General features: G+C 40.0%; 1 long non-coding RNA gene across 1 annotated transcript; it reads left to right on the forward strand.

The window, feature by feature from the left end:
- LOC112586143 lies at window positions 1-26,817 on the forward strand. The gene is made up of 3 exons (XR_003110518.3): window positions 1-3,295; window positions 8,292-8,380; window positions 26,450-26,817. It is a non-coding gene; the product is annotated as an uncharacterized LOC112586143 (long non-coding RNA).
- The last annotated feature ends 703 nt before the right edge of the window (window positions 26,818-27,520 follow it).

The following is a 27,520-nucleotide window of genomic DNA, read 5'->3' on the forward strand; positions in this document are numbered from 1 at the left end:
ATGGACTGCCCACCAGGTTCCGTGGGATTTTCCAGGCAAGAGTATTGGAGTGGGGTGCCATTGCCATCTTAGTCTTAAGACTATAATAAACATAAAAAATAAGATTGTATAGGCCAATAGGTAAATAGGGGCAATCAGTTGAGCGTTGATTGGGAATATTCAGAGCAAATATGATGGCTTGGACAAAGGCAAGGGGTGGAAATAGAAAGAAGTAGACAGATTTGAGATCTGTTTCAAAGGTTGTGTTGATAGATCTTGCTGATGGATTAGATGTGAGGTAAGAGGGAAAGAGGAGGCTCAAGATAATTCCTTGCGTTTATTGACTGGAGCAACTAAGTGGATGACATTGACGAAAGTAGGGAAGGTGCTGGAAGACCAAGAGGTGTATGTTGGCCGAATAAAGTTCAAGATAACCTGTTAGATGTCAAGTTTCAGTGAGTTTATACATCTGGAGATCAGAAGGGCAGTTAGGAGTGGAGATACAAATGTGGGAATGATCAGCAAAATGAGTCATACCTAAAACTTTGAGATTATCCAGAGAGAGCCTGGAGACAGAGAAAAGAATGAGGACTGAACTCTGGTGTACTCCAAAATTTAGAGATCAAAAAGTAGAACCAGCATAGGAGGCTGGCCAGAAATAGTTGATGTATTAGAAGGAAATAGGACAGTGTGTGGTCCCAGAAGCCAAGAGAGGAGAAAGAAGTGGTTGAGTTGTGAAATCAAGTCAGTGACTCTATGCAGCCCTTTTTCTTTTGATGTCCTCTATGACCCGTGCAGTAGGGAGTGATAGAACCATGATTTTCATTCTGGAGATAAAGAATAGCTTTGGGAGATTCAATGATGATTCCCAGATGGCCTGTCTAATCAGAGGCCCTTCAGAGTGTGTGGTTCTAGAATGCCTACCATTCAAGAAAAGCTGCAACAGCCCTATCTTTTTTGTTGGGTTGTATGATGTCTTGGGGCCTATGGTGTAGTTAACACCCTGTGCCTCTTACAAAAAAAATGAATGCTGAGGTTTGATAGCCTTGTGATTAGTTTTTATTATTTTCCCCATTTGTTGTTAACTAGCACTCCTACCTGCCGTAAATGCCCTTACCTGGCTTGCCTTTTTCTACTTTAAATTTATTGTACACTTTATGATTTATACCTGAACTCCAAATGTGTGGCATATACTGAATTCTCCATAGATGATGCTAAGTACAGAGTTCTTTACTTTCTCCATCATGCTTGGCCCTGTTCAATAATTGTTAACCCTGGATAATATTAAGTGAAAGAGAATATTAACCTGGAGTTCTGATATTCGTGCAAAAGTGTTAGTTAGGGCTTGGAATAAATAATAATATTGAATTTTCTCTATTCTTTCATAGTGGATGGATTTGAGCCAAAACCATCTCTTTGTTGCTAGTTCTGGAAAATTACTCTGTTTTAAATTTGGCTTTAATCTTTGGAAAGCCAAAGATCACTAGGATCAAATGACCTCAAACCCATGATTGAGGATATGCTTTTTTTTTTTTTCCAGTCTTCTCTGCTTGGTTTAAGAGGCACTCAGCTGCTAAAAAGCAATAAAGAAAAAAATTAAACAATGAAAATCACATAGAGCAAGACACTAGAAAAAATACATTTACAAAATATGGAGACTGAGTTTACACACACAATGATTTGGTTGACTTAGTAGTATAATAAATCAAAAATATTTGTTCTAAGTGTAAACCTTAGCCAAACTTTACAAATAAACTACAAGGACTGAGATTGTTTTTTAAATTAAAAATTTTAAGATACAAATTTAAATGTTTAGTGCACAATAATTAACCCTTTCCAGAATAAAATGAACTTCTTTGTCATCTTTTTACTTAAACATGTTCTTTTTTTTTTCTTAAACATGTTCATGATTTTTTTTTTTTTGGATGTAGAAGGCTGACCAGATTATAATATTAAAGAGAGAAGATATCTTAAAATTGTTAAGTTGTTAGAGGTTACTTACTTTTACTTCTTTTATGGGAAAATATATATTGCATTCTAAGGAGAGCAAGGAGGGAGACTTACATTATTTTCGGAATCCTACTTCATAGTAGGCCCCGCATGACATGTTTCTATATGCATTACTTTGGCCTTTTGTTTAGGTATGTTATGTCATTTCTTCCTTCAGATGAAGGAACAGGTAGGTTGGTCTACTGTCTTCAAGTCACACAGCTAGTCGGCATCAGAGCTGACATCGAGACAAGGCAGTCTGTGTTGAGTCCGTCAGACACAAAGACAGAACCTGGGGAGCAGGAAGAGCTCATTTCCCGTTCCTGGAGCACATCGCATTCTCCCAACAGAGGACTGGCCTTTATCCCCACAATGATGGCAATGCCATCCTCACTGTCCTTGTAAAAGACAAAAGACTTGATTTTTATCAACTGCCTGTTTCAAAGAAACATATTCATAGAGGGGGGCAGTCATCCGAAGGGTCTGAAGATCACTGAAATAGTTGACTAGGGCTTCAGTAGGCTTCTCCTTAATCTGAACCAAATACACCCCTTTATTATTTAAGCCAATCTGAATTTTTGCTCTTTGTTGTTACCGTCCTTTAAACCACCTCAAATCCTTTTGGGAGCAAGGGAGAATGTCAATGAATGAAACCGGTGAACCGCATCATCAACCAGAGTCAGCGTGATTGGATCTGGTCCACTTTTCTAACCTCAGCCTTGCTCTGTGCACGGCTCCTTCTACCAGCTCCATCCCCACTGCAGAAGGACTGGCTGTTCTCTGGATGCACCCTGCCTTCCCAACTGTGTGTCTGCTACTACTCACCACAATGTCTGTTTCAATCCATCACCAAGAGTCAACCCAAACATCACTCCTTAAGGACGACAGACCTGAGTTGGCTATTTTTTTTTTAATGCTTCCTTGAGACCTCTGTACACAGTCTCCCCATTGCTGTAGTCACAACATAGTTTTATATCTGCTCTTGTGTCTCCTCTAGGCAGTAGGTTCCTTGAGGGCAGAGACCAGGCCTCTTCACCTTGGCGTCATTACTGCCCTGTATCATCCCTGACTCATTGGAAAAGAGCTGACTTATTGGAAAAAAAAACCAAAAAACCTGATGCTGAGAAAGATAGAAGGTGTGGGAGAAAGGGATGACAGAGGACCAGATGTTTGGATGGCATCACCGACTCAATGGACATAAGTTTAAGCAAGCTCTGGGAGATGGTAAAGGACAGGGAGGCCTGGCGTGCTGCAGTCCATGGGGTCTCAAAGAGTTGGACATGACTGAGCGGCTGAACAACCACAAATCATCCTTGACAGATAGCAGGTACTCAATCTATTTGTATATATTAATAGTTTGTTGTCGATCAAAGTGAGGAACTAGAAACTGAGAAACAAAGATCCATTGGGTTCATTAGTAACAGAAGAGTTTTAATCCCAGAGAGTGATCTAACTTGTGCTGTACTATGGAAAGAGTTTAGTAAATCCGGATTCTGCAATTCAGAGTATTAGTATCGGGACCATGCTTTGTTTAGCCTTTTCATTTCTCAAATTAGGAAGCTGGGACCCAGAATGATGAGGCAACTTGCCCGCGGTTGCACAGTTTATTAGACTCAGGGCCAAGAAGGGCACCCAGACCTCCTTCTTCCCAACTTCTGCTCTTCCAGCTACTTTTCAGCCATGTTATGTACTCTCAATCCCTTGATTTGCATCACCTAAACCTCATTGAGTCCTTATTTTTTCATTACAAAAATGGAACTATTCTTACCGATGGCTTGATAGAACCAAATGATATAAGTGCATGAAAGCATGCTGAGAGCTATAAATACACCTTCAAAATATAAGATTTCATCGTAGGATTCTTCTTGACTTTGGGGACCGTGCAGACAAAGTCACTCATTCCCTTTGGTGACAGGAAACATTGTATAATCCTGCAATTTGGCATGTCTACAAAGAGTAAAATTCAAGCCATTACAGAGAGCATCTTTCTTCCATTTGTTTTAACAAGCGTTGTTTCATTTTAATAATCTGTGACAAAATGTCTGGCTAATGAGAAAAGCATGGTAAATGCATGAGGTAAAAAGAAATACAGTCAGCCCTGTAGGGCTTTCCTGAAATTCTTGTTATCAATCTTTTTCCAAAGAAGGAAATCAATACTGTCATTTCCAGGTGGGCTCAGCCAGCCTTGTGTATGTGTGCTAAGTGGTGTCCAACTCTTTGCAAGCCCATGGACTGTAGCCCTCCGGGCTCCTCTCTCCATGGAATTTCCCAGGCAAGAATACTGGAATGGGTTGCTATTTCCATGTTGAGGGGATCTTCCTGATCAAGTGATCAAACTCACCTCTCTTGTATCTTCTGCATTGGCAGGCAGATTCTTTATCACTGGTGCCATGCGGGAAACCTTGAAGATCTGTGGAAAGAGTGGGAGTCAAAGTGACTTGTTTATTTTAGTGCTGATCAATGTACCTGATTCATGCACAAGAAAACTTAAAAAAAAATATGGATATGAAATATCTGGGGGTGTGCCAAACCAGCTATTTTCTGTCCTTCCTATATCCTCGTGCTTGCTCTTAAAAATGGTTATGGAGATAATTTAAGCAGTTTTTGGTTCCTATCAAAAATGATTATATGTGAGATCCTGTGCTGGGTGCTGGGAACATAAAGGCAAATTCAGCCAGGGAATGAGACATACTGAGGTAAGTACCCGGTCCTATAGGAGAACATAACCAGGTACCTCGTCATTCCCAGGGATTGTCTGATATATCAGAGTGTTCTTCTAAGCCAGTGTTTAAACCTGCCAGTCAATCTCTTTTGTAGTTTAATCCCAGCTTCCCATTTCTGAACTTTCAAAGTGTCTTCTTTGTCTCTTTCTTATGACATATAATAATAATAGCTATCACTTAGTAAATGCCTATGTGAGAGATTCCTAAGTAATATCTATACAAATACTCATATTTAGTTTATTCCTTCAACTAACTCTGGTGTTTTCTCAGTAAACATAATCCAGTGTAAGGAATTCACGATGCCATCACTGACTCTTTGTACAGTTTTTTTTTTTCCTGCTCATCTAAATTACTTTTGTCTCTTCAGTCAAATGTTCCCTATTACAGTGTATTTGTGTAGGCATATGATGACGCTGTTAATGGTGATGGTGATGATGATAGTCTGGTCCTTACTCTTTTGCTATATATGGTGCTAAGTCTTCACAAGGCATCATCTCATTTAATGTGCTCAATACAGGCATCAGGTAGGTTTGATTATACTCATTATTGGACAGATGGGGAAACCAGAGTAGTTAAATTTCCCCAATAGATACCCAGCTACTAAGTAAGTGACCTGGGATGAAGCCTATATCCTTCCAGATCTTGAGCTTGAAAACTGAGTGCTATGCTCCTTCAGTGTCTTTTCTGGAGCAGGCAGAAGATTTCATCCACGGAGAGTTTATTTTTTACATCTGCTAGAGACCCAGCACATATGACTCTCCCTGGACTGTCTCATTTAGGTTCTCCACTTGGCTGGTTCCACTGTATCTTGGAAATTGACATGAGGCTTCCAGTTAGTCATAGCAAAGGTCCACACACATGCCTTTCTCTTCTCCCTCCCCACCTCCCATACCCTTGAAATAGTGGCAGAAGAGAAAATACACTGGTCTGCAAAGGACAAAATGAGTAGGAAGAGACGGCAATGAAGGGAACGGTTCAACCACTGTTCTGAAGATAGGAAACAGATGCAGGCACGGCAGACCACTTAGCAGAGCAGAGAAAGTTCCCACTTAAGTGCCTGCAGATGACTTGCCCCTGGAGTTTCTGAGAGGCTCTGCGAGAAGAACACCAGGAGCAGTGGAAGGTTGAGGGGGGGCACGCAGGCTGAAACTGGGGGTTGGCAGACCTGGCTCCCTCCTTTACCCTTCCTCTAGGTGGTCCCTTCCTCACCTTTGGAAAATTAAACTCGTGGGACTCTGTTCTCAGGGACACCAAGGTCTGGGGAGAGTGAGGGGGTATGGGATGAGGCTAGAACAGAAGATTAAGAGTGCTTCATATAACAAACTGCAAGGCCATCAGCACCCTTCCCTGTTTCCCCAGAAGGCCAGCATCTCAGCATATATACCTATTTTCTGAAGCTCTCGAGCAGCAGATTGAAAGATCATTTTGTAGTGAAACAAAGTAGCTCTAAAGGAGAGCTTCGCAGAGACAGACAAATGGAGCTTTCCATCCACAAGGATGGCGTGCCCTTTCATTATCCCAAGTAAAACCCAGCAATTAAGTCTCTGCCCATGCTCACAGTGCCTCAGATAAACATTTGGTGCTTTGCTCTTAAAAAAAAAAAAAAGCAAATGGGCAATCCAGGTATTTAAGGAAGGCCCTCCACATGAAAGTGACAAAAATGTACCAAATCCCCCAGAGAACCAACCAGTGAAACAAACAAACCAACAGAAAACAACAACGAAAAGGAACTCAATAAAACAAACCACGCTGGCATCAGGGGAAAACTTAAAACATCTACAACTAATATCTTCAGAAAGGTAAGAAAATTTGTTATGCATTTAAAGTATCAGTAGGATACTTGGGAAAAGGAAACAGAACAATAAAGAGCTCTTTTGGGGGAAAGACATCATTTTTATTTCACACACCTCTAAAAAAGTAAAAAGTTTATTAAAAGTTGAAAGGTGACTTTGTCACCCACCAAAAGGAAAAATGATGGACAAGAAGGAAGAAAAACAGGAAAATTAAAAGCTTAACCCAGGGACTCCCCCATCAGTACATTAGGAGACTCAGAAAGAGAAGACAGAGAAAATGGAAAGGATTAACTGATCAGAGGTCTAATGTGAGTATGTCTTCCCTAACTGAAGTATGTGAACTTCTGTATTGACTGGTTCCTGATTGCTCAGCCCACAGTCAGCAAGAAGACCTTACTTACCTCCAGGCACATTAGTGTGAAATTGTAGAACACTTGGAATAAATACGAGAGAGAGACAAAGAGAGACAGAGACAAGATTCAGAATTCAGAATGGCTTCAAACTTAATCATAGCAACACTAGAAAACAGGAGAGCAATATTTTCAAAATTGAAAGAGATAATTATAGTCAACCTAGTATTATACACAGCAAATTATCAATTCAGAGTATAAGGTATTATTTACATATTTTCTGACATGAAAGATGCAAGCATTTTATCCACTATACATCTTTTCTTCAGTTCAGGTCCATCGCTCAGTTATGTCTGACTCTTGGCAACCCCATGGACTGCAGCACGCCAGGCTTCCCTGTCCATCACCAACTCCCAGAGCTTACTCAAACTCATGTCCATCGAGTCAGTGATGCCATCCAACCATCTCGTCCTCTGTCATCCCTTTCTCCTCCTGTCTTCAATCTTGCCCAACATCAGTGTCTTTTCTAGTGAATCAGTTCTTTGCATCAGGTGGCCAAATATTGGAGCTTCAGCTTCAGCATCAGTCCTTCCAATGCATATTCAGGATTGATTTCCTTTAGGATTGACTGATTAATATTGGAAGTCAATATAGAAGGTCTTAAATGTATAAAGCAAGATATAGCAGTGTGAGTATCTTGTTTAGTGATGAGATAATTACCAGGAAAAGTAGGTAAGATATTAATGTTTGAAAGAAATAGGTTCTAGGGAGTAGGACTGAGGATTTGGTGGTGAGTGGGGGAGGAGATTGTGATCACTCAATATAAACCAGTTTATTTGATTTTTAAACATTAGAGCATTTGTTATTTAGGTGAAATGAAACAAACACCCTCAGAACTTATTCTTTCCATGTAGCTTACCTTGATGCTTTCCATATAGCTAGATTATTTCTCTTCCCGTCTCCCACATCTATTTTGTGCTCGTGTAGATTATATGATTTATTACACTAGATTCATTGATTTTTAATCATCCAGTTTTGCCTTTTATACTCTTCGAATGTAGAGACTATGAGAGGTTTCCAAAAATCTCTTGGTTCACTTTGCTCTCATTGTCTTGGTAGTTTTTTTATGGAATCTTTAGTCTGAAAGAAATACCTAGAAATACCTAGTGGGTCTATTTGTTGAGTAATTAGGTCCAATGAACTTAAGATCATCTTTTATAAATATTAATGCTTTGGAAAGGAGCACTGGGAGCTTACCGTGCCTTTTTTTTTTTTTTTTTTTTTTTTCCATCTTGGAGAGGCCCACCCCCTTGTGTCCTTCAAAGTAGTAGCGGGTACTAACTTCCCCACAACATAAATTGCTTAAGCACAACAATAACAGAAATCAAAAATTAAAAACAGAGAAAACTAACCTACAATTCTGCCCCTCGAAGAATAACCTGTTTTCCTGTTTCTAGCCCTTGTCTATGTGCAGACATGAGATTTTCGCAATCAGTGAAGATATGGTTTTGTGTCAAGACTTCACCACATGCAGTTTACTTTGCTGGTACGTGGCTTTCATAACGGTTCTCTTCAACAGTTGTATATTTCATCATGCTGTATTTATTGAACCATATCCCAGTGAATGGATATATTGATCGAATTTTTCTTACTCTGCAATTAACCTCCTTATACACATATCTCCATTTATTTATATAAAATAATTTATGGGTAAGGGCTAAAATGGGTATATATTTTCCAAGTTTTCATTTCTTTAAACTGGAAGGGAAGTTGCTCTGTCAGATCTCAACTTGAAGGCAGAGATGCTTTCTAAAGCATCATGCCTCTTGCTGACTTCTTCCAACTAACCTTACTTCTTCACATGGAGGTTCATCCAATTTGTTCAGAAAACAAAAACTTTTAAATTCTGGCTTTTTTTGAGGCCAAAGCCACATCATTTACTGCACTGGTTGGTCCTGATTTGTCCTCAGGGGTTGCGGAGCACCGGTGTGTTCCCTCTTTCCACATGGCAGCCCTTCAAATATGTGAAGATGATGATCACGGACAAGTGACCTTTGAGCAGTCTTTCAACTAAAATATTCCTTGTCTGTGATTGTGAATCCTCCTACTCACTCACCTTTGCCATTTTCTGCACCAATTACCCAAACCTTCTTCTCTGCCTGCCAATCACCCACAGTTCCCCCTGCATCATTGATGGGTTGCTTTTCCAGGTCTAGGGCACTGTTGTCTGTTCATTCAAAGATGCCATCATTTGTAGGCATCATCTGTAACTGCACTGTCATTTTTTGTATATCTCTAAGAAACAAAAACCTCTACCAATTAAGCCTTGGCGTGACATCAATTATAAGGCACACTTCATTTTCAGAGATGTTAAAATGTGAAAATAGTGTGTGTCTTAGAATCAGTGAAATACAGCAAGGCAGCTGTTTCTTTCTAGGTCAGCTTCAGACTGTCAATGTGCGCCATGCAGTGCGGGCTCCTGGACTTGGAGCAGTGGTCCCTGAGTGGTTGGCTTTCCCTGACAAGGATAGCTGTTGCTGCCCAGGCCTGTCCCAGTCCTGGGGGAACTTGTAGTCATGTGTCATGTGGTTTGGTACTCATGTGTGTGCGCATTGCAAGGGCATGTTTAATTTAATTTATTGGGTTTATATTGCATATATTGTGAAATGATAACCACAGCACAGCAGGTAGGAAATTCATAAACACAGAATCCACAAATAAGGAGAGTTGCCTGTATTTCTAATAAAACTTCTTTCCCCCTTCTTTCTCCCCTCCTCACCTAACTACCAACTTGTCCTTACGTTTTTCTATCCATAGAGAGGTGTCTGGAATTATACTCAGCAAGAGTTTGACAATCACTATTACTGGATGGTGGATTTAAAAAATTTTCTTTTGAAAACAAAAATATCATAAAACAAATTTTTATAAATATAATGATGTCATTACTAAAAATTGATATTAAAGTATAGTTTTAAATATTATAAAATTAATAGAAATTGTTTATTTATCAAAATGGTATTCATGTTTTTTTTTCCCACCCTGAAATTCAATATTTCATGTAGATGTGATGATATAGGCAATAATATGCTGCTGGCTTTAGTGTAAATTGGCACAGTGGTTTTTTTTGGAAGAAATTTGGCAAGATGCATCAAAAGCTTCAAAAGTTTAACCCCCTTTTATCCAAGCATTTCATTTGGAAATTTTACCTATGGAAATAATCACAAAAAATTATTAAAAATATTATAGTTATATACGTGTAAATCAACCCAATAGACCGTCAATAAGAGTTCAGAAAAAATAAATACAGATTTTATAAGCCATGGGCTTTAAGAATTTGTATGACATTGTTAACACGACAGAGTAAAACACCATACAACATAGATAGGCAAAGAGCTGGACTCAACTGAGTGACTGAGCATGCACACATGCAGATACGTACATTAAAAAGACTTGAAAAATATATAACCAAAATATTAGCAGTGGTTATCTCTGGGAGGAAGAATTCTAGGTAAATTTCATTAAAAAAATTTTTTTTATGGATAGTTTACAATTTCCACAGTAAGTTTAAATTTATAAAGAGAAATAGGGAAGTAAATATTATTTAAAAATAATACTTGGCCTCTCATGAAAGCATAATGATACACAGCATAATTTACATAAATGCAGATGCTTGTTTTTTTGGTCATTTGTCTTTTTTTTTTGGAAGACCGTGTAGTTGCTTGGCATACTCCTAAACATTGTATCATTTAAAGAGATTTGCATTGTCCTTGTGAGGCAGGTTTCATTACCTTCAATTTATAGATGAGAGTTCCTAGATCCAGAGAGATTACACACAGAACCTAAGGGCCCCCCAGTAATCATGGACACAGTCAGGATTTAAACACAAACTTTCTGACTTCTGCCTACAGAAGTCAGTGTCGGAGTTGTGAGACCATTGTCCTCTGAGACCAGCAGAGCAATCTGCCATTTATTGCAAAAAATGACATTTTCTATAGTGTACTTCAGGCTTCTCTGGTGCTTAGTGGTAAAGAATCTGCCTGCAGCGCAGAAGCTACAGGAGATGCGGATTCAATGCCTGGGTCTGGAAGATTCCCTGGAGGAGGGCATGGCAACCCACTCCAGTATTCTTGCCTGGAGAATCCCACAGACAGAGGAGCCTGGCGGGCTACAGTCCATAGGGTTGCAGAGTTGAACATGACTGAAGCAACTTAGCACACACATAGCGTATCTCATTTTTAAACCTCACAGCAACCCAGTGATGACGGTACTACTAAAGGCGGTCCTTTAAAGTTTTTATCAGTAATTTTTTCATCAGAAATATACGATGTTCAATATATCAATCGTTCATTGAACCAGTGTATTCCAGATGCCTACAAAATACTAAATCAAAGTCGCTCAGTTGTGTTCGACTCTTTGAGACCCAATGGAACAGTCCATGGAATTCTCCAGGCCAGAATACTGGAGTGGGCAGCCGTTCCCTTCTCCAGGGGATCTTCCCAACCCAGGGATGGAACCCAGGTCTCCAGCATTGTAGGCAGATTCTTTACTAGCTGAGTCACCAGGGAAGTCCAAGAATACTGGACTAGGTACCCTCTCCCTTCTCCAGCAGACCTTCCTTCCCAACCCAGGGATCAAACCCGGGTCTCCTGCATTGCAGGCAGATTCTTTACTAGCTGTAAAGAAAGGAAGAAAGCCCTTCCTTTACAAGGAAGCCCACAACATACTAAGCACTTTGTTAATACAACAATTATCACAGTCCCTGCTTTCATTCTGTTTTGGAGAGGCAGATGATAAAAATATTAATATATGAAATGGAAAGTGGTGATAAGTACTATGAGTAGAAGAGAAAATAGGAGTGGGTTTGTCTCTCATTTTATGATCTTTCTCTATTTTTGGGTTTGGGATTTTTGAGCAGAGTGTGGTTATCTTGTCCTGAAGTGGAGAAGCTGGGAATGGAGAATGTATGGAAAATCAAGATCTTATGTTTGAGATGTCTATTAGACCCCTAATGGAGTTGTCAAGCTAGCAGTCACAAAAGTCTGAAGTTGAGGTGAGAGGTCAAGTCCAGAGATATAAATCTGGGAGGCATTGGCTTACAGATGGTACTTAAGGTCCTAAAATTATATGCAATTATCTAGGGAGACACGCCCTGGGGCACACCAACATTTAAAGGAAGACAGGAAGATTGGGAGGCACTAAAGGAGACTGAAAAGAAAAAGGGAGAAGAAAACCAGAGAAACTGGTGTTTGAAATCATTTATTGTAGAACTAGGATGAAAATGCAGTTCTTCTGACTCAGGGTATTGTGTCTTTCCCCAGTTACTGAAGATTTTCATGATGCTTTTTTTCCTTTTTATGCTTATCATTTTTTTGTTCCTTAAAGTGTTATTTAAATAATAACTGAAGTGGTAGATTTGCCAGATGGTAATTGCTAAAATGACTTCCTTTACTCTTTAAGTCTTTTGGGCACCATTCCAGTTTTCTATAACCTTCAAACATATGTGTAAATAGTTCAGTGAGCTCATTATTGAACTCCCTGAACAGCAAAGCATGATATCATCCCAAAGCCAATTCTTACTCCCATAAAATGGAGCAATGAACCGTTTAGCTTAAAGGACTTTTACGGGAGGGTCTGTATTCTTATGTGGTCATTCAAAATCCATGCTTTGTTGTTTATTTTTATTTTTACAGTTTTACCTATATAATGGTATAAGCTTTATATGATAAATTGAGCTAATTTTAAGCCCAATGAATTTCTACACCTGTGTGTGCTCATCTGCCCAGCATGCAGATCAAAATTTAGAAGCTTTCCAGCACCCAGAAGCCTGCCTTTCTCCACTGATACCCACTCTCTCTTTCCCCATTACTATTCTGAGTTGCATTATCATTGGTTAGTTTTGCCTGTCCTTGAACACAGTATAAATGAAATTGTGCAGTATTTCCTTTGTGCCTGACTTCTTTTATGTAACACTCATATCTGCGGAGAGGATGAAATGGTTAGATAGCACCACCGATTCAATGGACCTGAATCTGAGCAAACTCCAGGAGATAATGAAGGACAGGGGAGCCTGGCGTGTTGCAGTCCATGGGGTCGCAAAGAGGCAGACACGACTTAGTGACTGAACAGCAACATCTGGTAGCCATGTTGTTGCATGTAGCAATTCATTCTTTTTAGAATTTCTCTGTAGTGTCTCATTTTGTGAATATACTCGAATTGCTTTCTCCATTCTACTCATGATAGACATTTGAGTTGTCTCCAGTCAAGGGTATTATGAGCAAAACAACTGTGGTAGACACACTGATTTCTCTTGACTGTTTCTCTGGGAGTGAATTGGTGGGAGTATAGATATGTTCTTTTCCTTTCTCTATTTTGCATACACATAAAAACTTCACCCACTCACTTTCCTATACATATATATTCCTGTAGGAAATGCAAATTAAAATAATGAGATAACATTTATTGCTTATGAAATTAGTATTTTAGTGTATTTAGTACAGAAGATCCATCATAACCTATTCCCACTTCCATATATGGCTGATGAAAGGATAAATAGGCATGTCCATTTTGGAAATCATTTTGTCAGTATTACTAATAAGAGCCTTTACAATTTTGTACCACTTGACCTAGGAGTCTTTCTTTTTTTTGTCTTTTTCGCTCTAAGAATTTACCGTAAGGATATTTTATTATTGTAAATATGTATTCAAAGTTTATATTTAATATAAGTATGTTAAATATTGTAATAAATATTATGAAAAGATTATGAGCCAAGATATTTGCCGGAGAACTATTTGCAGGGACAAAATATACAGTGAAAATGACTTACACCAAACGCCTGGGAATAGAAGTAAAGCAGGTAACAACCTCTCAGTGCAGCATGTGATGCTTTATCTATGAAGAATTTATAATGGCATAGAAATATGATCTGCTAGAACGCTAAATTTAAAAGCAGAATCTGTATTTAGAGTTTTAATATACCTTTGGGGAAAATATATATAACACAAAGATGGTGAAGAATCTGCCTGCAAAGCAGGAGAAACGGGGTTCCATCCCTGGATTGGGAAGATCCTCTGGAGAAGGGAATGACTACCCACTCCAGTATTTTTGCCTGGAAAATTTCCATGGACAGAGGAGCCTGGCAGGTTATAGTCCATGAGGTCACAAAGAGTCGGACACGACTGAGTGACTAACACACACACACACACACACACACACACACACACACAACACAAGGAAAGAGCCTTAGGAGGAAATATTAACAAAATGTCAATGCTGACCAGCAGAGTGGTAGGTTACCAGGTGATTATTTCCTATTCTCTATTTTGCAGATTTTCTGAAATGGTTAGCGTTGGTTTGTTTACATATGTTGAGATTTAAATCTCCGCTTGCACTGTCAGTGGCAGGTTGGGATGCTGGTTGAGAGTATGATTCCAGAAATAATATTACCTGGGCTCAAATCTTGGAGTCCAGGTTTCATTGTGCACTAGCTGTGTTTCCTTGAGCAAGTCTCAGTTTCCTGTAATTCACCAAGTGTTTACTGAGTGTCTAGTATGTGCCAGGCACGGTTCATCAAACAAACAGGTCAAATTCCCCATGCTTTCGGAGCTTCCATTCTGGTATGTGCCTTCCATTTCATGGAGAGCAGCAGCATGTCCAACGGACAGGGTGGTGATGAGCCAGCCCTGGAGAAATGTCTGAAATGCGTGAGCTCTGGAGAAGTGCTAATGATACCCAGTACTTTTATATAATAATGCCTTACATTTTTATATAAAAAGGTCCTATAATTAGGCTTCCCTTGGTTGCACAGTGGTAAAGAATCTGCTTGCAATATAGGAGACCAGGATTCGATTGCTGGGTAGGAAGATCCCCCAGACAAGGAAATGGCTCTCTATGCCAGTATTCTTGCCTGGAGATTCCCAAGGTTTAATGGGGCTTTCCTGATGGCTCAGATGGTAAAGAATCTGCCTGCAATGTGGAAGACCTGGGTTCAGTCCCTGGGTCAGGAAGATCCCCTGGAAAACGGAGTAGCAACCCGCTCCAGTATTCTTGCCCAAAGAATCCCATGGACAGAGGAGCCTGGCAGGCTACAGTCCATGGGGTCTCAGAGAGTCAGATAGAACTGAGCAACTAACACAGTTATAGAGTTCTGCAATTCCTCATTTCACTATCAGTTTTATTTTAAACCCTCTATCTGAAAGGATGTATTCAAGCTGATATTCAGTTGACCACTTTTTTTTTGTCATTTGAGACCAATACTGATTATCCACCCAATCAGTACATTTTCATTCTATATTTACCACAGACCATGGCTGTGGCAAAAGGAAACCCAGTTTTCTGAATGCTTTCTAAGAATTTCTGCTTCCTCATACTGATCTCGGTGATAAAATTATTTCTTATTATCTTTTTCAGTTCAGTTCAGTTGTTCAGTCATGTCCGACTCTTTGCAACCCCATGAACCACAGCATACCAGGCCTCCCTGTCCATAACGAACTCCTGGAGTTTACCCAAACTCATATCCATCAAGTCAGTGATGCCATGTAAACACCTCATCCTTTGTCAACCCCTTCTCCTCCTGCCTTCAATCTGTCCCAACAACAGGGTATTTTCCAATGAGTCGGTTCTTCGCATCAGGTGGCCAAAGTACTGGAGTTTCAGCTTTAACATCACTCCTTTCAATGAACGATTTCCCCTAGGATGGACTAGTTGGATCTCCTTGCAGTCCAAGGGACTCTCAAGAGTCTTCTCCAACACCATGGTTCAAAAGCATAAATTGTTCTGCGTTCAGCCCTCTTTATAGTCCAACTCTTATATCTATACATGACCACTGGAAAAACCATAGCCTTGACTAGATGGACCTTTGTTGGCAAAGTAATGTCTCTGCTTTTGAATATGCTATCTAGGTTGGTCATAACTTTCCTTCCAAGGAGTAAGCGTCTTTTAATTTCATGGCCTCAATCACCATCTGCAGTGATTTTGGAGCACCAAAAAATAAAGTCAGCTACTGTTTCCACATCTATTTGCCATGAAGTGAGGGACCATCTGCCATGATCTTAGTTTTCTGAATGTTGAGCTTTAAGCCAACTTTTTGCCTCTCCTCTTTCACTTTCATCAAGAGGCTCTTTAGTTCCTCTTCACTTTCTGCCATAAGGGTGGTGTCATCTGCATATCTGAGGTAATTGATATTTCTCCCAGCAATCTTGATTCCAGCCCAGCGTTTCTCATGATGTACTCTGCATATAAATTAAATAAGCAGGGTGACAATATACAGCCTTGATGTATTCCTTTCCTGATTTGGAACCAGTCTGTTGTTCCATGTCCAGTTCTAACTGTTGCTTCCTGACCTGCATATAGGTTTCTCAAGAGGCAGGTCAGGTGGTCTGGTATTCCCGTCTCTTTCAGAATTTTCCACAATTTATTGTGATCCACACAGTCAAAGGCTTTGGCTTAGTCAATAAAGCAGAAATACATGTTTTTCTGGAACTCTCTTGCCTTTTTGATGATCCAGCGGATGTTAGCAATTTGATCTCTGGTTCCTCTGCCTTTTCTAAAACCAACTTGAACATCTGGAAGTTCATGGTTCACATATTGCTGAAGCCTGGCTTGGAGAATTTTGAGCATTACTTTACTAGCATGTGAGATGAGTGCAACTGTGTGTTAGTTTGAACATTCTTTGGCATTGCCTTTCTTAGGGATTGGAATGAAAACTGACGTTTTCCAGTCCTGTGGCCACTGCTGAGTTTTCCACATTTGCTGGCATATTGAGTGCAGCACTTTCACAGCATCATCTTTTAGGATTTGAAATAGCTCAACTGGAATTCCATCACCTCCACTAGCTTTGTTCATAGTGATACTTCCTAAGGCCCATTTGACTTCGTATTCTAGGATGTCTAGCTCAAGGTGAGTGATCACACCATCATGATTTTCTGGGTCATGAAGATCTTTTTTGTACAGTTCTTCTGTGTATTCTTGCCACCTCTTCTTAATATCTTCTGCTTCTGTTAGGTCCATACAATTTCTGTCCTTTATTGAGTCCATCTTTGCATGAAATGTTCTCTTGGTATTTCTAATTTTCTTGAAGAGAATCTTCTTGAAGAGACTCTTTCCCATTCTATTGTTTTCCTCGGTTTCTTTGCACTGACCACTGAGGAAGGCTTTCTTTTTTTTTTTCTTTTTTTTGAGGAAGGCTTTCTTATCTCTCCTGAAGTTCTTTGGAACTCTGCATTCAAATGGGCATATCTTTCCTTTTCTCCTTTGCTTTTCACTTCTCTTGTTTTCACAGCTATTTGTAAGGCCTTCTCAGACAGCCATTTTGCTTTTTTGCATTTCTTTTTCTTGGGGATGGTCTTGATCCCTGTCTCTTATACAATGTCATGGACCTCCTTCCACAGTTCATCAGGTACTCTGTCTATCAGATCTAGTCCCTTAAATCTATTTCTCACTTCTACTGTATAATCATAAGGGATTTGATTTAGGTCATACCTAAATGGTCTAGTGGTTTTCCCCACACTCTTCAATTTAAGTCTGAATTTGGCAATAAGGAGTTAATGATCTGAGCCACAGTCAGCTCCTGGTCTTGCTCTTGCTGACTGTATAGAGCTTCTCCATCTTTGGCTGCAAAGAATATAATCAATCTGATTTCAGTGTTGATCATCTGGTGATGTCCATGTGTAGAGTCTTCTCTTGTGTTGTTGGAAGAGGGTGTTTGCTATGACCAGTGCATTTTCTTGGCAAAACTCTATTAGCCTTTGCCCTGCTTCATTCTGTACTCCAAGGCCAAATTTGCCTATTAATTCAGGTGTTTCTTGACTTCCTACTTCTGCATTGCAGTCCCCTCTAATGAAAATGACATCTTTTTTTGGTATTAGTTCCAAAAGTTCTTGTAGGTCTTCATAGAACCATTCAACTTCAGCTTCTTCAGCATTACTGGTTGGGGCATAGACTTGGATTACTGTGATATTGAATGGTTTGCCTTGGAAACGAACAGAGATCATTCTGTCATTTTTGAGATTGCATCCAAGTACTGCATTTTGGACTCTTTTGTTGACTGTGATGACTACTCCATTTCTTCTGAGGGATTCCTGCCCACGGTAGTAGATATAATGGTCATCTGAGTTAAATTCATCCATTCCAGTCCATCTTAGTTCTCTGATTGCTATAATGTCGACATTCACTCTTGCCATCTCCTGTTTGACCACTTCCAATTTCCCTTGATTCATGGACCTAACATTCCAGGTTCCTATACAATATTGCTCTTTACAACATCAGACCTTGCTTCTATCACCAGTCACATCCACAACTGGGTATTGTTTTTGCTTTGGCTCCATCCCTTCATTCTTTCTGGAGTTATTTTTCCACTGATCTCCAGTAGCATATTGGGCACCTACTGACCTGGGGAGTTCATCTTTCAGTGTGCTATCTTTTTGCCTTTTCATACTGTTCATGGGGTTCTCAAGGCAAGAATACTGAAGTATTCTTGAAGTAAAAAGAATTGTCTTTTTATTAATGTAATATTATTTTTTACCGTTTTCAACCAATGATGCAATTACTGCTTTGGTGCTTTCAAAACCAGTTTTTTAGTTTTCTAATGCTGTACCCAAAACTGGGTGGCTTAAACAACAGAAAGTTAGACTCTCACAGTTCTGTAGATTAGAAATCAAGATATCAGCAGGACTACACTCCTGCCAGAGGTTATAATCGGGGATATTTCTTTGCTTCTTCCAGCTTCTGGAGGCTCCTGGGAAGTGGCAGCTGAAGTCTGACCTCCGCTGCTGTATTTTCTCATCGCCTTTTCCCTATGTGTCTCTCTGTCCCCTCCCTGTTTTCATAAGGATACAAGTTAATGGATTTAATTGTTGTTGTTCAGTTGCTAAGTTGGGTCTGACTCTTTGTGATCCCATGGATTGCAACACACCAGGCTCCCCTGACTTTCACTATCTCCCGGAGTTTGCGCAAACTCATATCCATTGAGTTGGTGATGCTATCTAATCATTTCATCCTCTGCTGCCTCTTTCTCCTTTTGCCTTCAATCTTTCCCAGCATCAGGGTCTTTTCTAGTGAGTTGCCTCTTCCCATCAGGTGGCCGAAATATTGGAGCTTCAGCTTCCACATCAGTCCTTCCAATGGCTGCTGCTGCAGTATTGACTGGTTTGATCTTTTTACAGTCCAGGGAACTCTCAAGTGTCTTCTACAGCGCCAGAATTCAGAAGCAACAATTCTTGGCACTCAGCCTTCTTTATGGTCCAATTCTCACACTCGTACATGACTACTGGAAAAATCACCCTAAACCAGAATGGTTTCATCTGTAGTCCTTAACTAATTACGTTTTCAAAGAGAACACATTGTGAGAGTCTAAGTGAACATGAATTTTTTGGAGGGACAGTATCAACCCACTGTAAATAGCAATAATAATATAAACCTCACCTTTGCAATTTTTAAGTTCTTAATGTAGATGATAAATAGAATAATAGTTTATTTCAATGTATGCTATTCACTGCCTTCTTATAAAAGGTGGATGAGACCCAGATTTTTCAATAGTGTGATTCTGAGGAACATGAGTCAGAAAATGTTAAGAAACAGTGTAATCTAAGATGCCTAAGGCTCTGATTTTATAAGGCTTTGGGAAGACTAATATGCCTCCATAGAAACTGAGATATGCAAATGTTAAGTATTGCAGCTAAGACAAATTTACTGGAAAAGTAGGAAATGAGGGCCTGAACATTTGGACAGAGACTTTGTTCTTCTTTGCCATTTCTCTTGGTGATGTAGAAATTCTGATAATCCATTATTTACACTAAGCTGTTCATATGCCAACCTAGTTGAACGTTCCTCCTCCTGATTCTTCTGTTGGTAATGGGAATTGTTTTCCCAGTAATTGGAACCTTCAAATTCTGATACCACAGTTGAGGCAAATTCCAAAAGCACTTACTGTAAATTGACCATGCAGTAATTAGTTTCTGCTGGGTGTGCATTTTGCAGTGTTTTATAGTTGTACGAGATAGATGTAATAAGGGAAGACTTTGGACCACGTTGTCTTTGCTCTGCTGTGACCAAGCTGCAGCATCGAGATCTATCCAGGCAATGGCAGAAAACGAAGGCTGGCATTTAGTTACCCATTCATTCAAAGAAGTGTTTATTGAACACCTACTATGCGCCATGCCCTAAGCTACAAGTTGGGGAATACCACAGTGACCAAAACAATGAACCTCCTTAGAGAGATCCCAGTCTTTGGGGGCAGGTGAAGAAGTAAACAGGAATTCCAAGTATAGAGGAGGTGGTCCGATGGGGAAGGGGTCTAAGACACAAGCATGCCAAGACCACAGTGTTGAAAAGGAGCATCTGATTTAATCCAAGTGGATTGGTGGTGCTGGTTGGTGTCATAAAATGCTTTCTGGTAAAAGTTCTCAGCTAAGCAGAGATCTGTGGAGCCAGCAGACTCAATTATAATTACTCAATAGATCTTTTTTGGAAGGAAAGTTAAAAGAATGTGTTCACAGCCTCCCAAGCTTTAGAGAAGAGTGTTTTTTCCACTTTTCTCACTGTAACCACAGTTTGAATCAATAAAGAAATGCATTGGCCTTTGTACAAGAATCAGAAATTTAGGGAATTATTCAGAATCCACAGTTAATACAGTGCAAATGAGTAATTGACATTGGGAACATATTCTGTAATGTATTGTGTAGAAGAAAACCTGCCACAGTCATCTCCATGTAGTAGATATTCAATTGATACTAGTTAATAGCAACAACAAAAACTTATTCAGGATAGTCAAACATCTAGCTATTTTATGCATCTGAAGTTTTATTCTCAAAGTTAAAATAACTGAAGCTCCATGTATGAGATAATTTGTAGTGAAGCTAATGTCGTCTAAGTATTTTTCAATTGTTTATATATGTGTGTACTTAGAATTTTTTAAAAAATATAAGAATTGTAGCGAAAAGTGGATTGTTGAAAAATTAACATAAAAAAAAACTTACATGAAATACTTAAAATACAGATAGCATGAAAAGAAATGATATGAGAGTTTCCCAAATCTTTATCAGTGAAAATTCCCTGGTTGTCCAGTGGTTAGAACTCTGGGCTTTCACTGCCAAAGGCACAGGTTCAATCCATGGTTGGGAAATAAGATCCTGTAAGCCCTGGCACAATCAAAAAAAGAAAAAAAAAGCTTTGTCAAATGGTGACATATTTGCTTCTAAAGTGTTTTCTAAGAAATAAGCCATCATAGATAGAGATGTACACCCTGTATGTTGCTCTTCCATCCTGTTTCCTTTCCTTATTAATCAGAGATTAACAGTTAAATCCCTCTAGAATATTACTTTGAACTGGGTGTTTGTTACCTAGTTACCTGCCTGGAGAAGGCAACAGCACCCTACTCCAGTACTCTTGCCTGGAAAATCCCATGGACGGAGGAGCCTGTTAGGCTGCAATCCATGGGGTCGCTAAGAGTCGGACATGACTGAACGACTTCCCTTTCACTTTTCACTTTCATGCATTGGAGAAGGAAATGGCAACCCACCCCAGCGTTCTTGCCTGGAGAATCCCAGGGACGGGAGAGCCTAGTGGGCTGCCGTCTCTGGGGTTGCACAGAGTCGGACACGACTGAAGTGACTTAGCATAACATAGCATAGTTACCTACCTGCCTGTCTTTATAGAGGCTCCCTTCCTTCCTTAGAACAGATTAGTTTAGATTTTTAATTTTGAAGAGGTTTTTTTGTTGTTGTTGTTATTGCTTATTTTGCGACTTTTCTTTTAAATAGTATTTGCTCCTGTTTCATAGATGCAATACCTTTGACTTCTTCAGGAATGTTTTTTTCCCTTGATTTATTTGGCTTCCCACATTTTATCTATTTCCTGGTTTCTTTTTAAGAAATAATTGTGTTGGTCTGCTTATTATATTAGAAGTGATTGTTAAAAAAAAAAAAATAAAAGATGATTCTTTTCCATCCATTTACATCAAAAAGTTAGGCACTTAAAAGCTTATTGGAAGTCCAACGCATGAGGTAAGCCTTAGTGAGTGGTGAACTTCATTCTCAGGCATTTGAACAAATAATCAGCTATTTTCTTGCAGAATTTCTAATTGTCTAGCAATTGTAGGTCTTTTTACTTGGGCTTATCTGTCTCCTGAGGAGTTTCTGTATGCGCCAATCTCTTGCCTGTGGGTATAAGCCTGACTGACAGGAGTTGAGGGGAAAAAGGATTTTGGACTCTCATTTCAGTAGTTTTAGCTTTGAATCCTTCCTCGGCTATACCTGGTGCCCCAGAGCCCAGGGTCTCCTGGTTCAGTGTTCTCAATGGTAAACTTAAAGTCTTCTGTGGCCATGGGATGAGTGAAGACGGAAGAGTAATTATGTCATTTTGGCTACAGGAATGCCCTAGGAATCTAGCTGCTTCTTTCACATACATATGCCTCTAATCAGTCCTCCTAGTCTTTGATCCAGTATATCTCCAATTCTAGAGGTACAATCATTTCTAATTCCTGGCTTCTGTTCCACTAGGAGTTGGCCAAGAATTAGAGCTAGGCTTAGGCTTAGATTTAAATGAGAGAACTATATTTATCCTCTCTCTCTCCACCTGTATTAATCCCACCTTACCTAATGGTTTGACAGTTGCCTTTTCCTTGCTCCCAGGCCATGTACAGATCCCTAGATCTCACCCAAGCATTTTAGGAATCCTGTTCCACATATATTATTAATGGGAGTGTTGTAGATCCAGTCTCCTGGTCAGCATGTTGCTTGACTCCATTCCTACTTGAGAGGCGATGGCTGTGAGTTCTGTGCTTTCTCAGACCCAAATTGGCTCAAATGCAGAGTTTTAGGTGGGGGAGGGCAACAGTCATTTTCTCCCTTTTTCATAAGTGGGAAAACCTGATGAATCCATCTGCTGGCTTTGGGTAGTCAGCCTTGCTGGATCCCCATGTTGGGGGCTGGTTTGATTTATTTTTCAGAAGCAGAATCTTCAGCCCCACTCCAGACTCAGAGCCCAGGAGGCTCAAACTGCAGGCCTTCCCACACACCTGTGTCTTTATTCCACCCACTATCCAAGAAAGATACTATTTCCTCCTTTATTCCTGGCTATATATATATTTGTGTGTGTGTGTATATATATATATGTATATATATATATATACACACACAATTACACACATTTTGTATATATCAGTCAGTCACTTCAGTTGCTCAGTCATGTCTGACTCTTTACAACCCCATGGACTGCAGCATGGCAGACCTCCCTGTCCATCACCAACTCCTGGAGTTCACTCAAACTCATGTCCATTGAGTCGGCGATGCCATCCAACCATCTCACCCTCTGTCGTCCCCTTCTCCTCCTGCCCTCAATTTTTCCCAGCATCAGGGTCTTTTCAAATGAGTCAGCCCTTTGTATCAGGTGGCCAAAGTATTCGAGTTTCGGCTTTAACATCTGTCCTTCCAATGAACAGCCAGGACTGATCTCCTTTAGGATGGATTGGTCGGATCTCCTTGCAGTCCAAGAGACTCTCAAGAGTCTTCTCCAACACCACGGTTCAAAAGCATCAGTTCTTCGGCACTCATCTTTCTTTATAGTCCAACTCTCACATCCATACATGACCACAGGAAAAACCATAGCCTTGACTAGATGGACCATTGTTGGCAAAGTAGTGTCTCTGCTTTTTAATATGCTGTCTAGGTTGGTCATAACTTTCCTTCCAAGGAGTAAGCGTCTTTTAATTTCATGTCTGCAGTCACCATCTGCAGTGATTTTGGAGCCCAGATAAATAAAGTCTGTCACTGTTTGCATTGTTTCCCCATCTATTTCCCATGAAGTGATGGGACCAGATGCCATGATCTTAGTTTTCTGAATGTTGAGTTTTAAGCCAACTTTTTCACTCTCCTCTTTCACTTTCATCAAGAGGCTCTTTAGTTCCTCTTTACTTTCTGCCATAAGGGTGGTGTCATCTGAAGTTATTGATATTTCTCCCTGAAATCTTGATTCCAACTTGTGTTTCATCCAGTCCAGCGTTTCTCATGATGTACTCTGCATATAAGCTAAATAAGCAGGGTGACAATATACAGCCTTGACATACTCTTTTCCTGATTTGGAAACAGATATTGTTCCATTCTAAATCCAGCTTGAACATCTGGAAGTTCACGGTTCATGTACTGCTGAAGCCTGGCTTGGAGAATTTTGAGCATTACTTTGCTGGTTTGTGAGATGAGTGGAATTGTGCAATAGCGTGAGCATTTTTTGGCATTACCTTTCTTTGGGATTGGAATGAAAACTGACCTTTTCCAGTCTTGTGGCCACTTCTTAGTTTTCCAGATTTGCTGGCATATTGAGTTCAGCACTTTCACAGCATCATCTTTTAGGATTTGAAATAGTTCAACTGGAATTCCATCACCTCCACTAGCTTTGTTCCTAGTGATGTTTCCTAAGACCCACTTGACTTCACATTCCAGGATGTCTGGCTCTAGGCGAGTGATCACACCATCGTGATTATCTTGGTCATGAAGATCTTTTTGTATAGTTCTTCTGTGTATTCTTGCCACCTCCTCTTAATATCTTCTGCTTCTGTTAGGTCCATACCATTTCTGTCCTTTATTGAGACCATCTTCAAATGAAATATTCCCTTGGTATCTCTAATTTTCTTGAAGAGATCTCTAGTCTTTCCCATTCTGTTGTTTTCCTCTATTTCTTTGCATTGATCACTGAGGAAGGCTTTCTTATCTCTCCTTGCTATTCTTTGGAATTCTGTATTCAGATGTTTATATCTTTCCTTTTCTCCTTTGCTTTTCACTTCTCTTCTTTTCACAGCTATTTGTAAGGCCTCCAAAGACAGCTATTTTGTTTTTTTGCATTTCTTTTTCTTGGGGATGGTCTTGATCCCTGTCTCTTATACAATGTCACGAACCTCCATCTATAGTTCATCAGGCACTCTGTCAGATCTAGTCCCTTAAATCTATTTCTCACTTCTACTGTATAATCATAAGGGATTTGATTTAGGTCATACCTGAATGGTCTAGAAGTTTTCCCCACTTTCTTCAATTTAAGTCTGAATTTGGCAATAAAGAGTTCATGATCTGAGCCACAGTCAGCTCCTGGTCTTGCTCTTGCTGACTGTATAGAGCTTCTCTATCTTTGGCTGCAAAGAATATAACCAATCTGATTTCAGTGTTGACCATCTGGTGATGTCCATGTGTAGAGTCTTCTCTTGTGTTGTTGGAAGAGGGTGTTTGCTATGACCAGTGCATTCTCTTGGCAAAACTCTTACTAGCCTTTGCCCTGCTTCATTCTGTACTCCAAGGCCAAATTTGTTGTTACTCCAGGTATTTCTTGACTTCCTACTTTTGCATTCCAGTCCCCTATAATGAAAAGGACATCTTTTTTGGGTGTTAGTTCAGAAGGTCTTGTAGGGCTTCATAGAACCATTGAACTTCAACTTCTTCAACCTTACTCGTTGGGGCATAGACTTGGATTAGTGTGATACTGAATGGTTTGCCTTGGAAACAAACAAAGATCATTCTGTCATTCTTGAGACTGCATCCAAGTACTGCATTTCGGACTCTTCCATTGTCTATGATGGCTACTCCATTTCTTCTAAGGGATTCTTATCCACAGTAGTAGATATAATGGTCATCTGAGTTAAATTCACCCATTCCAGTCCATTTTAGTTTGCTGATTCCTAAAATGTCATTGTTCACTCTTGCCATCTTATGTGTATACATACATACATGTATATATACATATATGTATATAAAACTTGGGAGTGGTTTTATAAAATCACTCCCGGGTGGCTCAGATGGTAAAGAATCTGCCTGCAATGCAGAAGACCTGGGTTCGATCCCTGGGTTGGAAACATCCCCTGGAGAAGGACATGGCAACCCACTCCAGTATTCTTGCCTGGATAATTCCATGGGTAGAGGAATCTGGGGGGCTACAGTCTATGAGGTCGCAGAGTCTGACATGACTGAGTGACTAACATATATGTATATGTTAGTTTATTTGTTCCATATATGTATGTATTCATTGATTGTAGCCCAGTCTCCTTTGTCCATGGGATTACCCAGATAAGAATACTGAAGTAGGTTGCCATTTCTTCCTCCAGAGGTTCTTTCTGACCCAGGGATTGAACCCATATCTCCTGTGGCTCCTGCATTGCAGGCAGATTCTTGACCACCTATATATCAATATATATAACATATAATATATTAATGATATAATTTATTATTTATTTCTTTATTCATTGAACTTATTTTTTCCCTATCACCTTTCTTTTTGTGGATCAGAGGAACAAACTCTATATTCAATATGCCATCTTCATAGAAAGTCTAAATATTGATTCTTTAAAAATCAACCAGATGGCAGCAAACAACAAAAGCCAACCATCAAATGAAAGTCCATGCTTTTTCACCTAGTGAAAAGGGTAAGAGATGGTCAAGTCCAATTCGGATAAATTAACCAGGACACTGTGTTCTGTGATACTCCCTCCTAAATGCCCCTCACATATCTTATTTATTTTATGTTTATGTGACCATGTCACCTCCTTAGGACATTCTAAGACTTTCCACACACCAGTCCTGTTTTTATTTATTTCCCAAACATAAAAGATAAACTTCTAAAAGTCTGGAATTTCTCTCTGTTTCAGACAAATTCTCCGAACTTCCAACACAAACAGAACAGTGTTTTCCTGCCTCTGGAGTCCTTGAGCAATGTTTGGCTGAGAGACCCATGAGAGGAGTGTTACAAGTGTGATCTCGGCAGGCTGGGTGCCTAGGACTGCCTCCTTCCTGCACTGGTTCTCCAGCCTGGGCCCATGGCCAAGAGCACTGGAGTTCACCAGAAAGACAAACACTGAGACGCTCCCCAAACACTTGGACTTTAATTTGCTTCATGAAATGCCAGGTTATTTTCTTTTTCTGGCAGAATTGGTTGCGCCTCCTCCAACCTCACAGTCCTGCTCCTGGTAGCAGTTTTCTCGGAATCTCACCAGTTCAATTTCATATATATATATGCAGCAGCAGATACAACCACAGCATATATATTTGCTGTGGTTGTATCTGCTGCTGCTGCTGCTAAGTCGCTTCAGTCGTGTCCGACTCTGTGCGACCCCAGAGACGGCAGCCCACCAGGCTCCCCTGTCCTTGGAATTCTCCAGACAAGAACACTGGAGTGGGTTGCCATTTCCTTCTCCAATGCATGAAAGTGAAAAGTGAAAGTGAAGTAGCTCAGTCGTGCCTGACTCAGCGACCCCATGGACTGAAGCCACCAGGATCCTCCATCCATGGGATTTTCCAGGCAGGAGTACTGGAGTGGGGTGCCATTGCCTTCTCCATGGCTGTATCTACCTATGTATATATGTGTCCATAACTAGCTATTGAGTATATCTAGCTATATGTGTTTGTATATGTGTTGTAATCTATATGTGTGTGTATATACATATATTGCTGTATATATGCAAGGTATGTATTCTGTGTGTTCTCTGTATAAATACACTGGTATTATAATATGTTGCAGGTTATGTATTGTAACAATATATACTGTGTATGTTCCCTCTCTGTCATGTCCGACTCTTTGCGACCCTATGGACTGTAGCCCATGAGACTCCTCTGTGCATGGGATTTCCCAGGCAAGAATACTGGGGTGTGTTGAAACACGAGATGGATGATGGCAGTTCTCTGCTGAAACTCTGCTGTGGCTACCCATGTCACTTAATAAA

The sequence above is a fragment of the Bubalus bubalis genome, chromosome 7 (assembly GCF_019923935.1).
Source record: "Bubalus bubalis isolate 160015118507 breed Murrah chromosome 7, NDDB_SH_1, whole genome shotgun sequence".
Lineage (NCBI taxonomy): Eukaryota > Metazoa > Chordata > Mammalia > Artiodactyla > Bovidae > Bubalus > Bubalus bubalis.